General features: G+C 30.7%; 1 pseudogene; it reads left to right on the top strand.

The window, feature by feature from the left end:
- Positions 1 to 3,336, top strand: part of LOC106688371 (large ribosomal subunit protein uL10-like) — a 9,644-nt pseudogene extending 6,308 nt beyond the window's left edge.
- Positions 3,337 to 15,726: the final 12,390 nt, after the last annotated feature.

Below are 15,726 nucleotides of genomic sequence, written 5' to 3'. Positions count from 1 at the left end.
CCTTGGCTTGTTCAAACATGATTTCTTCATCTCCATTTAATAAATCCAGATTTGTCTGTCTAGTTTCAGCTTTCATCCAGTTAAAGCTTATATTATTTTATTTATTTACTACCTAACTCGGCAATGTTTCGCTGTGGCTATATTCAAGGATATATATGGATTCAATAAACGCAATTGATATTTTGTTATAAATTATTGTATATATAAAATTTCAAATTTTCAATTTCATTAAGAAATGGTATTTATAAGTTTGAGGCAACCCTAAAACATATATGATTTGCCTTTTCCTAAAAAAACATTTTGTTGACCTCCTTTACCCCAAATCCATTTTTTTTAAAGATATCGTTTAATGGAATCCGTTATATGGCTTGTCTTATTGTTTGGAATAAGATGAATAGATTGGTGTACAATAGCAGTAAAAAAAAAGTTTGAAAGATTTTTTTTTAACATCTTTCGAAGCATTAATATTAATTTAATGATTCCAGTCTTATGATAAGGTTTACTATTTATCATGGAGAATTGTAAGATTCAATAAGAAAAATCTAGGGTAAGATTTGGATTAATCCTTGTCTGCTAAGGATTCAAGAAACTCTTAGATTCGTTTCAATACATCTTCTTTGTTGATTAATGTTCTTTATATGCTGGAGAACACAAGAGATGCATTTGTAAAAATAACCATACAATAATAGTTATTTAATAATATGAACCTTGGTGAGCTTGTTAATGAGCCTTGGTGGCTCCCAAACCCACACGACTGAATCAAGGTTACAGTGAAAAAGAAAATAATTATCTGCCACAGCTGGACTCGAACTCGGATCCTTGGTGGAATTAGTAGCATAGTGCTATTGAGCTACTCACTTCCATACTTGTCCATATGTTTTTACCATACTTATGTAGACAACTTAACTAAAGGACTTCATCTCATGGCTTGAATGGATGAGACTCCATGCCGAGTACAAAATGATTACGATATTAGAATTTTCGAATTAGTAATACTAATTTTAAGTAAATTCATATAAAATATAAGCGTTTTATAATAACCATTATTAATTAATGTTAATTAAAAATTAATAGGAATCGTCTAATCCAGACAAAAGTGTAGCGGGAATTGGGGTTGAAAATGAACTTCCAAAACTAATCAGTATCAAATAAATACAATTATTAATAAATATTATTATATTTAAAGATTAGATGTATGAACTCAATAGACAAATAGTAGCATAAATATAATGTATATTTCCATCAATAGACGAAAAATAATATAACTTTTTGAATAATAGACAAGAATAATTGAAATAAAATACTTCTTAAAACCCACTATTTACAAACAAAAAATAAAAAATGAACTAACAAAAAAATAAGAAGTTACATAATATGCAGCAAATAATAAATATATGCAAATTGATTTTTAGAAATTAAAATCAATTAATACTGTTAATATTTTATTCATTATATTGAATTCTGCACATATAAGTTTCAGTTTAATTTAAAGAAAAAAAAAGTTTTTTTTTTTACAGTCTTGAAATTAGGGTACCTTAATGTCGCCAGGCTCAAATCATTGAGTAAGTTCTTTTGATTTTATCTTCGAAATGTAGTTACAGATCCACCGCAAATCCGTAGATTGCGATATCCAACTGTGGGCTGAGCATTAAATATAGTTACCATAAAAAGGCGATCAACCCCACGCCAACTCTCTGTGTACTGCTACCAGTGACAGTAAGGATTATCTGAGGGGGACTTAGTCCAAGTTACTAGCCTTAAGCCGTAATGCACTTATTGTATATGGGGTTAATTCTAATACAACAAATAGACAGTATCAGTATATATAAATAAGCTTCGATTGTTTACATTTACAACAATATGCAAACACAGCTATGGTAGAACAAGGCCTGTATACAACCTTAATCCTAACTCCCCATGTAAATAATCTCTGATAATGTATATAGGAGCATTACAGGAGAATAAGGGCAGTATGATTCTAGTAAGCGTGCGTTATTATTCTGATCCCTTTTTCCCTTTTTGTAAGTCTTTTAGTCTATGTGCTCGTAAGTTATATACCCCATAACATTCTTGGAAGCACATTGTCTTGTACCTAGGTCGATTTTAACACGGTTGGCCGCGCGTGTGACTTTTTCTCACATTTCTTATTTAGAGCTCTTGAACGCATTATTTGAAATATAAAATATTGATTTAGATAAGGTTTACTGAAGCATAAAAAAAAAGCTATCTTGATACAAGAGCAATAATAGTTTTAAAAAATAACAAACAGAATTATAAAATGGTAATAAACATAAAATAATAGTTTGAGACAGATAAAGTTATAAAAAGAATCAAAATACAGATATATTATATTATAAGAACATAACACTAATCTTAAAAATGTTCAGTCTGAAGTGAACTAGAGAGTCCAGGAAGGTCGAAACCACGGTCTGTATCCGTGCCAGTTGCCAGACCCGAAAAACGATTAACGTGAGAGAAATTCTAATGCAGCAACCAATACCGGGTTAAAAGTCTGGTAAACGCCCCTACCAGACTAATAAGGCATATTGGAAGTATATTGGAAGAGGAATTACTTCATTAAATTAATTCATTCACTTGGAGAATACACGAAGTTCTTCATTGTGGGAGCAGACAGTGACGGGTCAAAACAAATCACTATGGCTTTGAAAGGCTCTTATTTAGTTTTAATGGGTAAAATACTGTAATGTGAGAGGCTATTAGAGGCTGCATTGGACGAAATCTAGCATTAGACAAACTTTTGCCTCGTATCAAAAGAAATTTAGGGCTCATGTTCACCAGAACTGAGATACCTGAAGTCCGGGAAAAGTTATAGCAGAATAAAGTTAGAGCACTGGCCAGAGCTGTTCTTATTCCAGGGCGAAAAACCTGTTCAAGCCCTGAAAAAACTGAATGCCTCTCTCCATTCCTACCAAAAGTTCTAAATGAACGATAGAAATTATTAATGACATACATGTTTTAAAAGGTGATAATGCTGGTGCCTCAGAAGCAATTTTGTTGAACTTGCTGAATACTTATCTGTTTCCTTATGGTTTACTAGTGAAAATAGTTCACTCAAGCATGATATATGAGTCCATGAACTACGATAACAAACATGAAGATTTGCGCGTCAAGTTTCTGGACGGAATTGCTAGATTAGCTTCTGTCTGTCTTGAAATCAGCTACCCAACAATAGATTCTGCTCCTCATAGCATTGCTAAGGTTTTAAGAAAACGTTTTGCCGATGGCACAGTAACTGATGTTGGGTACAAAGAGATCAGGAAAATCAATTAATTTAAGGACCCATCAAATTTTGTTACCGCTGTTGCTCCAATATAAGCCTTAGATATAACCTAAAAGAAAAATAACCTAAAGATTTAGCTAGAATAATGACTAGTACAATAAATGACTTTGACTTATTTATCTGATATCGTTTTATCTTTTAAAACTGTTAATTCGAAAAATATTATGTGTTAAAAGCAGTTAACCTGACATTTGGCTAACGTTTCTCAAATTGAAAAATAAAACACAAGTGTTAATTTCTTCAGACATAATTAATGCATTTTTTTTTCACTTTAAAAAATCATTCAGCTAATGGTGATATTCTTAAAGGGCAGATTTAGTGGATTTTCGTGTTCTGTCTCTTGTCTGCGTTTATTTGTATTTTCCATCTTCAATTTTACAACTACTTAAAAATAATTGAAAATAACATATACCAAATATCGGATAATAAATAAACAACCACTTTCTGATCGTATGACACGTACCTCAGCGATTCATAACCACATAGAATCCCTAGAGTCAGACGTGAACATTTTACGTTACAGTAATCGAACGGTTTTCATGTCACTACCCAAGCAGCATAGATTGCGTTCGACCCAATTAGTGTGTATTCATGTTGTACCTCCCTTTCCTTAACCAAGTCAATTTTTTTGTTTATTTGATTAACTTCCTAAAATATTGAAATGAACATTCCTTTTAATTATTTGTTGAAAGTACTTTATCATTTTTAGACTACTCACTTAATTTAATTATTAATTTAATTATTTAGTTTAACTATTCTCCTAAATCATATTATTCATTGCTTCTGATAAAATGGATGTTTTGATGGAGTTTCATATATATTCTAATATTTTTTTTTATGTTCAATATTATTTTTTGTCGATCTAATTTCATCTGATAATGAAATATAAACAAGGGAAGCGGATTGGGCTAGCAAAAACTATCAGACTTTATAGATGAGAGTATGGACACTGTTTTCAGACGAGGATGAAAATGGAACTGGATTGAGTTCAATAGTTATATTTTTTTTTATAAAGATATTTTGTATATTACTGACAATCTTAAATGTTACTTCTTTGGGAATTGTTTTAAAAAAATATATATATTTTGTTTTTTTATTCCAAAGTTTTTATTTCATAAATATAAAATGTACAGTAATTACTATATTGCTATGGTGTACACCCTTATACAATATATTTTTCTTACTACTTACCACACAACAAATGATTTACATTTGGGTAAAAAAAAATATTAAAAGAAAAAACCCAAAACGGTATTGAAATAAAATAAAATACATACCATTGATGAATTTTACAGTAATATATGCTTAGTTTTCGTATGTTTATATCTAAGGATTGTTGAGTTTTATAATTTCCTATTTCTTTTATTAATAGGTTTAAAGAGTTAAGGAGAATTATTAAAATATAGAAACATTTTATGTATTATTTTCTTTTTGTTTAGTTTATATTTAAGAGTGAATGATTCGCTGCCAGATGTAACTCCAAATTATTTAACTTAGTTGGCAAAAAGGATAGGATTATCATTCAAAACTATGTTTAATGGAATATAGGGGTTTTGCGAAAATGGCTTCTGTCTTTTAAATATTTTGATGAAGCTTTCATCTTTTAAGATATTAAGATGTTCTTTTTAAGGCTTCTTTGAATCCATTAGTTATTGTATCAATTAGATAATATGAGGAGAATAATACTGTATCATCGGCAAAGAGGGTTATATTAAAATTTTTGAATTTCGGATAATTATTAATGAATAAATTAAATAATATTGGACTTATACAGGATCCTTGCGGACCGGTAATGGCATGATTTATGAGGGAAGTTGTATTATTGACTAAATATAGGATCTATTGGATAAACATGATTAGAATTTGTTTTACTTCGTGGGGAAAGTTGTATATAGGTTAACATTTGGAGGTACTGGCTATATTAATAGTTTCAGGGCAAATATAAGTAACTTAATTACTTTAAAATAAACGGAATTAATCACAAAAGTTTCACAAATAATAGTCGTAATAATAAAAATTGCGGAAGTTTGAAGATTAGACCGAAATCAAATTTATACCTTCGGAACTTTAGATGCAATGAATAATTTCATAAATACCTTCTTAAAAGCTCAAAAGCCAGAATACGCCATGTTCCTTATGGTGATGTAGCTCGACTGATTAAATGTTTTCAGCTTCTTTCAATACTTTAATATATCTGACGAAAAATTTCAACCTCTTGCCTGTATCGGAACTATAGAAACTTTGATAAGCTATATTGGTGGCCTATCACATATTTGTACCGATTGCTCAACTTTTTTTGCAAGATGTGAGATGCATCATTACACTAATAAAATATCGGTATGTAAGCGAGGAATGTTCATCTTAACAAAGAATGTAAAATGCGTCACCACATTTCCATATGATGGGAATTTAATACTCAACTCTTACATATTCAAAATACAAAGTCCAGTTATGGTTTAATAAATGTTAAAACATTTATTTTTTCGCCTCTTCGACCGCTATTGGCAATTACTGTGAGCTGAATTGTTTTATTCTGTTTTTAGTCTGAAAAAAAATTTTCACTTTAAAATCGGTAAGCTTTAATTGGTATTTTCTCAAAGTGGAGGTTATAAATGATTGAGTGAGAAACCGAGTGTTTATCTTGCGAATTGAAATTGTTATAATAATTACCAGTGATAAATTAGTGATAATTAATAATTACACAATATTGAAGAGTAAATTCGATTCAGGTACAGTTACACTGAAATAAAAAATTCATATTCGCAAAATTCCCACTTGTACGTTTAGGCTTCTCACCTATAACTATCAGTTATACAACTAAAGAAATAGCGAATCCGAAAGTTCATTGCGGATAGTACAAATCACTCCACTTTTTTTTATCCTCTACCTGACCTAATGTCATAATACGGTAATAGGGGTTTGTCCAACAGGGAAACAAACTTATTCTAACCAGAGTGGGAGGGTGGAATAAGGAATGTGGAAACTTGCATTCTTCGCAAAGGTAAGCCTGGACTCCCTCGGCTTATTATTATTTATTTATTTATCACCCTACCCTGCCTATTAGGCAATACGGGTGTTCGCAGCAGTTGGTACAAGTCATTGCTGCATATGACAAACATTTACATAGCTGTGCACACTATTGCTACAAAATATATCTTGCTCTCCTCCTGAGGCCTTGCTGGTGTAGCTTATTCTCTCCTATCCAGGGAGAAGTGAGTAGGGCCCACAGCCTCCTTCCACCCATACACAAAGGTCTTGTATTGCGTGTAGTTTTCTTTCTTCATCAGCTCAATGAAGATCCCTCTCAGTCAGAAAATAGAGTACTGTTTCCTTCATCATCTTGGCTCTCAGTGCTTCGTAGGCAGTACAGGCAAGTAAGACGTGCTCGGCAGTCTCAGGAACCTGAAAAATTGGGCATAGATGATCGATGTTTATGCCATGTGCGGCGAGCTTAGCTCGGAAACCCCCATGCCCCGTGAGGAACTGCGAGATCCAGTAGTAGAAAATATATAAATATATCCAGCAGGAGAAAATATAAACAACAAAAACTATACACTAGAAAAAAATAACGAAAACCAATTGACTTTGACCCCCCACTCCGTTGACCTCCTCCCCCGAGCTTAGCTCGGAAACCCCCATGCCCCGTGAGGAACTGTGAGATCCAGAAGTCAGGGAGGACCCACGTTGATTCTAGGCGTGAATCAACGGTTGGAAAGTACGTCCTTAGGGTGGTCCCTTTTAAGCAATCCACCCACCGTCGATTCCATTCTTGCAAGGTTTCTTCTCGAAGGATCCTCTTCCATCTATTAGGGCTTTCACCAATACGTGCTTGGAGGTTCTCCGGTAAATCCTCCAGATCTTCCCTCTTTATTTTGTGTGGATAATAGTCTTACTGCAGGAGAAGACCGATAGGCACACCTCCAGCTGGACTCCCTCGGCTACAAACGGTTTACTAACCCTCTTTCAGACTCAAATTCGCAAGATAAACCATAACGCAATCTCCCACTTTTGATGCAGTCAACCTCCTCGGAATCTTACCGGTACTAACTTATAAATCCATTCATCGATTAAAACAAACCCATCCTTTTTTGTATTTTTTTTCCAGCCATGCTGTTACTTCAATTAATTTAACAGGAGTTCACAGACTTTCAGTTTGTAAATCCTTCCAAATTCTTCTTCCAACTTCCCTTCAGTTTTATAACGTGAAATTCCCCCATATTTGTTTTATTGGACTCCAAACCCCCCCCCCCCCCCCGCATTGAAAATTAAATAAAAAATAGTTTATTTTAGCTGCATAGATGTTTTTATTCATAAATATAAAGTGGAACTTAAAAAAAAAGAACCATAATGAAACTACTTTAGCGGCGTAAATCTTGTTCCTGTCTAGCGTTTGAAACAAGAGACGTTATTAATATTTGGTGTTCTATGGCCTGCACTTTAGGAGGTGATGGCGTTATCCCAAGTTTCCTTATTTCAGTTTATAATAGACAATTTAGTATGCTAGGACGTTATATATGGCCTTGAAGTGACTTATAATTAATTCTTATTGTTCATTTGTTACCTCATTTATACAATGAAACAAGTTTCGAAAAATTAAACATAATAAATTTTCTTTCTTCCTCCTAGATATTTTTTTTTTCCTAAGCAGTCAATATAGTGACGTTTCAGGGTTCTACTCCATTATTAGGATAACACTGAAATTAAATATTATATAATCATAAACTGTTCATATATAATTATATACAATGCTATTAATGTTTTTCATATATTCATCTATTTAATTCCAATTATTATTATTTTGTTTACCTTTAATGTTATGTAATCTTTTCTAATAGTGTCTATAGCTGCATAGATATTACTTTAATTCATTATAAATATATCCACACAATATTTTATCATTTTTCATTGTAGTACTAAAAATGTAAGAAGTAGTTTCTTTGGTAATTTTAATCATATACTGATAACGATAAGGCTTGTTTATAATTTGTTTATATTCTATCATTTTCATCTTGCTCTTATCATCAAACTTTTGTAAGTACCTAAATAATTTTGTAAATACCTACATATGTTTCTTTTAAATTATTATTTTACATTCTAATACATATATACATAAAATTCTCTATATACATTTTAATTTATAAAAAATGTCTGCATAATGGGTGCTAAAAACCGTTAAATTGGTTTTGAAAATTATTGTCTGTATAGCTTAATTAGATTAGATTTTACTATCACTGTATGAATTACACTAAGATCTAAATTGTGTTTTGAACTAAATTGTGTTGTATTAAATTAAATATTTATATTATTGTATAAAATTTATAACTATAATTTTACTATTAAAAATTTTTTTTTTGTGTTGTTTGACTCTCTTAATGAAACTATTGTGTAAAGGAGAGACTATCGGGGGTCTTTATTGTTTCTTTATTGTATACCCCTTGGCAATTTTGGTACAGCAATTTACAAATCACGTGTTGTTTATACATTAATTCAATTTTATATTTTATGTAGTTCAATTGCAAACCTGCTTTTAGGAGCTTACTATCCAAACTAGATTAGCCTTTTTTTAGTATTCTATTTTTTCTATAAATCAATTTGTCAATATATTTATTTCCGTTTATATAATAATTTACATATATTATTATACTTTTATATCAATATTATTATTTTTCTTTAGTGTGTTTATATGATTTGAATGGGTACTTTATAGCTCTGTTATCTTTTGACTTTTAGTGAGTCACATTGTACTATTTTTCACTGGAAAAAGAATTGATATTATTATTAAAATTTATAGCTATAATTTTACTATTAAAAAAAATTCTTTTGTGTTGTTTGACTCTCTTTATGAAACTATTGTGTAAAGGAGAGACTATTGGGGGTCTTTATTGTTTCTTTATTATATACAATTTATAAATCACGTGTTGTTTATAAATTAATTCAATTTTATGTTTTATGTAGTTTAATTGCAAACCTGCTTTTAGGAGCTTACTATCCAAACTAGATTAGCCTTTTTTTAGTATTCTATTTTTTCTATAAATCAATTTGTCAATATATTTATTTTCTTTTATATAATAATATACGTATATTATTATAATTTTATATCAATATTATTATTTCATGTTATTATTATTTTTCTTTAGTGTGTTTATATGATTTGAATGGGTACTTTATAGCTCTGTTATCTTTTGTCTTTTAGTGAGTCACATTGTATTATTTTTCACTTGAAAAAGAATTGATATTAAAGACAGATTAAAAACGCATCTATATATTGTTAATATTAAATATAATATATTTATACATATTACAACGTACAAGTACAGTGTCCATTGTCCAATACAGCATGAAATCCTACAACCATCCCAAAGTTGTTACTAATACTTTAGATAAAGACTACTCTAATATTAGCCATGTAGAAGGAGAAACATCTGTAACAAAGGCAACTCTGAAGCATCCAGAGTGTTTATTGAATGACGAATTAAACAAAAAAAATATGAACTCTTTATAGTTGATTTTACCATTTGGAAATTAGTCTATGTTTGTTCTGTCACAAATGGAGTCCTATCATGCCAACCATGAAGGACCTGATCTCATACCAGGACTCAGATTAAACCACTCTCTGCATAAGGGACCTGTATGAGAAATAAACCCTGATACCTGATACTACCTCTTCCAGAAGAATCTTCCAATCTTGCAGTTGGTGCTGCACAAGCCAGTTATGACGAAAGCTTGCCTCGATTAATCAACTCTGTGTATATGGCAGTATCCGTATTTTTGAAAGAAGCCGCCAAGAATTTATTGTGTAACACTGTAACTGACCGCTCCAAAACATTTTAAAATGGTTGATTTTAAACTTACAAAGCGATGGCTAGCTGTTGCAATTTAACGTGTTCCCAGCCCTGTTAATGCACATGTTAATGGAACGTCTGTCAAATAAGGAAAACTAGGAACCAAACTACCTCGTCCATCCAGCATACCCTCTATTGACTCCACCAAAAAATAAATAAACTTCGCCATAAGTAATTGCTTCAGTGGAAACTGCAAAGAATATGGGACAGGCAAGAAGTGTACGAGCCACGTCATTCATATACCCAATATACTCTACGTGATGTCAGCTTTGCAGCACTTTAATAAAAAAAACAGACATGACTTCTGGCCTGGAGTTACAATTGTATACGAACTCAGTGGTCAGATATCTTTGCAGACTACCAGATAATCCTCAGGACCACTCTAAAAAAGATTATGAACCCACCTACACAGAATACAGGTCATTCCATCACAAAATTACTCAACAACCTAGTGTTTTCATTGAATTATCAATGAAATCATATTCATTTCCCATCTAAATTATCCAAGGATGAGTTTAAATATTTTATAAGGGTTTCAATAAGAACATTAATATTATTTTCAAAGATCTTAAATAATTAGTTTTTCATTAACACACATGGTACTGAGAAAAGTCTAATTAGTATTTTTTTTATATAATCAGTACTAATTTTATGTAATACAGTACTCAATTCCATTGCATTTATATTTATTTTATGTATTAATTCAGTAAAATAATTTTTTTGTAATTTTCTTTCTTTATTTATTTTTTTTAATTTAGAAATTTTTTCAATATATTCTTTTTTCAATTTCGATTGAAACTTATGCTTTTTATTTGAATTCATAATTTTTGTTTATTTTTTATGTTCATTCATTGTCAGAAATCAGGAAGAAATTTGTTAATTATTTATATAAGTATGTATATTTTATCATAGGAATGATTATTATGCTATGTATATTACTTTTAGCAATCTGTTATATTTTTACAGCAATGCTTGTAGTTAAATAAAGCTTTTCACTCTTGAGAGTTATCAATAAAATTTCATTCCTGATCGCATTTGCGTGGTTATTAATTTATGATGTTTGTTATATTTTACAAATCAATAATAACTCCCGATGTCATTATCGATTATTATGAATTAATAATATTATTTTCCTACTAAAGCTGATAATTTAAGGATTCCTTTTAAATCTTTGTAAATATCTCATATTTAATACTGTTCTTTATTCAATGCAAGTTTTTTGTAATTTAAATCTGAATTGTCTATGGTACTATTATATATTATTTATACATATATTTATGACTTATATTATATATATCATTAATTTTATATTATATTTTAGATTCTTGGTATTATATTTGGTATCTTATAATTATTAATTTTATATTTATTACTTTTAGCTTAATATACTTTATTTTATTTTAATCTTTGTATGCATGTGTTAGAGATTTTTTTAAAATATTAATAGATTGTAATTGTGAACAACATGTTTAGTTTTATGTATGTATACATTATTTTACTATATTTGGAATATTTATATAGTTTTTATACTTTTGACTTAAATTTACTTTTATGTTTGATGGAAAAAAGAGAAAAAATTTTTAGAATTGGGATAATGGAGAAATGAAAAACATTTAAAGAATTCTTGTAATATAATTCTATAAATAATTCATATAAACTCGTAAAGTTTTTTGGATAATGGAGATTCCTTATAACTAATTAATGTTTTATCATTAATTTATTAATATTCCTATCATTGAAAAATAATACTGATCATTATTATTAATTTTCAGTTTATATTGACACATTAGAAGGTTGAACAGAACCCGAAACGTCGACATGACTATTATTTGAAAAAAAATAAATTAAAAAAATGTATATATACAAGGAAGATTTTTCAAAATTTATTCCATGGATCACTACAGTATTCTTACAAAACAAGATATATTATTCAACATATAACTTTTTAAGCAAAATTTATCATTATGTATTTTGTATGAAAACGCCATCAGTTATCAGTTTTACATATCATTCCATTTTTTTATTATTACTTACAATTAGGTATTTAGTTGAAATATACAATGCAGTATATTTCAATTCCACTTCAACATAATAATAAAACAAAGCCTAAACGAAACCAAAGGTTCGATGCTGATACACTAATCGTTCTCTTCATACATCTGTCCAGTGACGCCGCTCCAAATCCAAATCTACTAACTCAGTCTTAACGCAGTCCTCCCATTGGTCTATTCTTCGGAAGTTAACTCGTCGATTCAGTGTTTATTAACATTTTAGGGATCTGTTCGTAACTAAGTCCCACAACTTTACACCCCCAACTTATTAACCGCAATGCTATAATCATCTGGATTTATTAACCGGGTGCAATTCCCTCAATTCAGCCTACCAAATTCTCAGGTTAACTCGTCCTTTTTCGCTCTTAATATTTTAAATAATACTTTATTTTAAAAAACCTTAAGGCGCAGTTCTTTCCTTAGGGTATGGACCCGTAAAGAACTTTGGGGAGGGTAATAATTTGTAAATTTTAAATTTCTGAACTGAATGCACGAGCTAATATTACGTTTTTCATGGTTAAATAAAAACATTGGCGATATCTTTGCAGACAAGGGGGCATGGTTTTGAGAAAGTTACTGTTTGGTTTTTTGGAACACGTTTTGTTTGCTCAATATTAGGTGGTGGTAGTTTATCAGGCCCTGTAACTTTACTGTTTGTATCGAAATATCACCATATAAGAGATGTTATCGTCAATGTTTAGTTTTGCTAAATTATGATGTCTTACCTCATTGGGCGGTCATTAACACTAGAAGTAGGGATATAGTGCAGTGCGTGGCAACTTTTCTTCAGCACGTCCTGGATAGGAGAATGGTGGTAGGGGTGTTCTTTATACTTCTGGGGAAGGTGACCGAAAAGGAGATTTTAGACAACCTTTTATACTGCCAGGACTACATGGGGTTTGAGCTAAACTTTATTCTATGTTCCCATTTTGTGGTTAAGCTAGGGTATTTAACTTAAGATTAAGTCAACCTATAATTTTGTTTGTTTTATTGTTTTTTTAATCAATAAGAATTCTTTTTCATTCTGTGTACATATATTTCTTTTGATTATTAAACTTTTTTCATATAGTTCTGCTGTTCATTCTCATGCACACTGCTTTCAACATTTTACTTTTCTTTCTTTTTTTTTATTATTAACTTAATATTACGATAATTCTACAGGTAGGTAGGTATCACACCTATGCTTGCTGTTTGTCTACATGTAAAGGTATTTACCAGTGGTCATAGTCCGATAATTGTTACACAGGGGTATATGCTATTTATACCGCGGGTATATTGGAGTCATTTTTGGGTTTTCGCTATTTCCAAGGGGGGAAAATAATGTGGCGCCTAAGAAGTGATTCATTCTTTACTGTTTTTTTTTCTTTTTTCCCTTTTTGTGCTTATCTCTTTCATTTTCAACTTCAACTCACCACCTTCTCCGCTAAGCGTGGAAAAATATAAACGCTAAATACATAACTAACAATCAATCAAAATTTGCGATTATACTAAGCAATTTCGAATCAGTTATCAGTTTGACATATCATACCATTTTTTTTTATTATTACTTACAATTAGGTATTTAGTTGAAATATACAATGCAGTAAATTTCACTTCTATTTCAACATAATAATAATAACAAAGGCTAAACGAACCCAAAGGTTCGATGCTGATACACTAATCGTTCTCTTCATACATCTGTCCAGTGACGCCGCTCCAAACCCAAATCTACTAACTCAGTCTTAACGCAGTCCTCTCATTGGTCTATTCTTCGGAAGTTAACTCGTCGATTCAGTGTTTATTAACATTTTAGGGATCTGTTCATAACTAAGTCCCACAACTTTACACGCCCATCTTATTAACCGCAATGCTATAATCTGGATTTATTAATTTGTCTTTTGGCTACATGTAAAGGTATTTGCCAGTGGTCATAGTCCGATAATTGTTGTACAGGGGTATATGCTATTTATACCGCGGGTATATTGAAGTCATCATTTTTGGGTTTTCGCTATTTCCAAGGAGGGAAAAAATAATGTGGCGCCTAAGAAGTGATTCATTCTTTACTGTTTTTTTTTTCTTTTTTCCATTTTTTGCTTATCTCTTTCATTTTCAACTTCAACTCACCACCTTCTCCGCTAAGCGAGGAAAAATATAAACGCTAAATACATAACTAACAATCAATCAAAATTTGCGATTATACTAAGCAATTTCGAAATTTAAGCATTTCTCTCATTTATTCCCTTATCAATTTATTTGTTGTTAGTTACCGTAGAACCTAAATATATATCCAGCTATCCAAATGTGTTTCCTCTTTTATCAATATCACCGAAATCGCTCCTTTTTATACTTTATATGTTATATTTTTATTTTTTTACCATATATTTCGTTTTAACTATATTTATTTCTGGATTCCTTACTAAAGTTCATAAACCTAGTTGTATATATTTAGTAAAATAGTTTCGTTTTCCTCACTCGTCATCTGCATATCCATATACCAGTATTCTAATGAAATTTAAAAGGGATGGCCAATCTATAAAGGAAGCTTCATTTTCTACGATTCTGTCAGAGCCTAGAAGTCGATCATTTTCTATCTATATCTGTTTCTAGTACAAATTATTTTTCAAAAATACCAGTATAATAAAAAATCAATTCCTTTACTTTTTTTCTACTAAAATTTTCGATTTTAGCAGTCATGTTGTTTCTTAAAGTTTTATAATTATAGTATTACTATATTTTATTTGTTCAAGTATAATAATTATTATTGGAATTTACTTTTAAACTTATGCCGGGATGTGCTGATTCCACACGATCCTTCAACCGTCTCATTGTTAAACGTCTATTTCAGTTAAAGACGAGGCTTAGAAATTTTCACGATCACTTATCAATTTTTCCCCGCCAATGTGTTTTAGCCTAAACGTCTCTTCGTATAAAAACTACTGAGGAGTTGGTTTTTTTTCACTGACTGATTCCAGATAAGAATAGTCTCATTTAAGTTGCAAAAAATAATATTTGTAAAGAAAATATTTTGTCTGAAAATATACTTTATCCTTCAGAAAAAAGGCTATCTTCCAAAAACAAGTTTTTAAAATAAAAAGAAGAAATTTTATTTCTCTACCGCAATAGAATCCTACAATAAAAAACTTTGGTGTCACTTTGTTCAACACCTCTCTTGGAATAACCATATTTCCCAAATCACACGCAAATCCATAACTGTACTCTAACAATTCCTAAAATTCCGTAATTCCATTCCTCAGAACACTCGTCAGCTCCTAGTATCCTCTCTTCGGTATAGTCTTCCCCCCACTTCGACTACGGATCCTTGGTGTACGGAGGGCTATCTGCAGGACTAGAGTTGAGACTGAAGAGACTCATGAATTGTTTTGTAAGATTTATCTTAATCTTTACCTCACTCCCTTATTCCTTCCACTTCGTCTAACATTATTCAATCAACATCCGTTATCTTATCCTCTCGCCCGTTTAAAATTACACTTTCAGCTATATATTGTTCTCCAGGTATTTCCCTTTCCTATAGCCATCTTGACTCCTTATTCCG

This window comes from Halyomorpha halys, unplaced genomic scaffold (assembly GCF_000696795.3).
Source record: "Halyomorpha halys isolate HHAL.00 unplaced genomic scaffold, Hhal_1.1 Scaffold1114.1, whole genome shotgun sequence".
Classification (NCBI taxonomy): Eukaryota; Metazoa; Arthropoda; class Insecta; order Hemiptera; family Pentatomidae; genus Halyomorpha; species Halyomorpha halys.
This window is presented reverse-complemented; position numbering and strand designations above follow the sequence as displayed.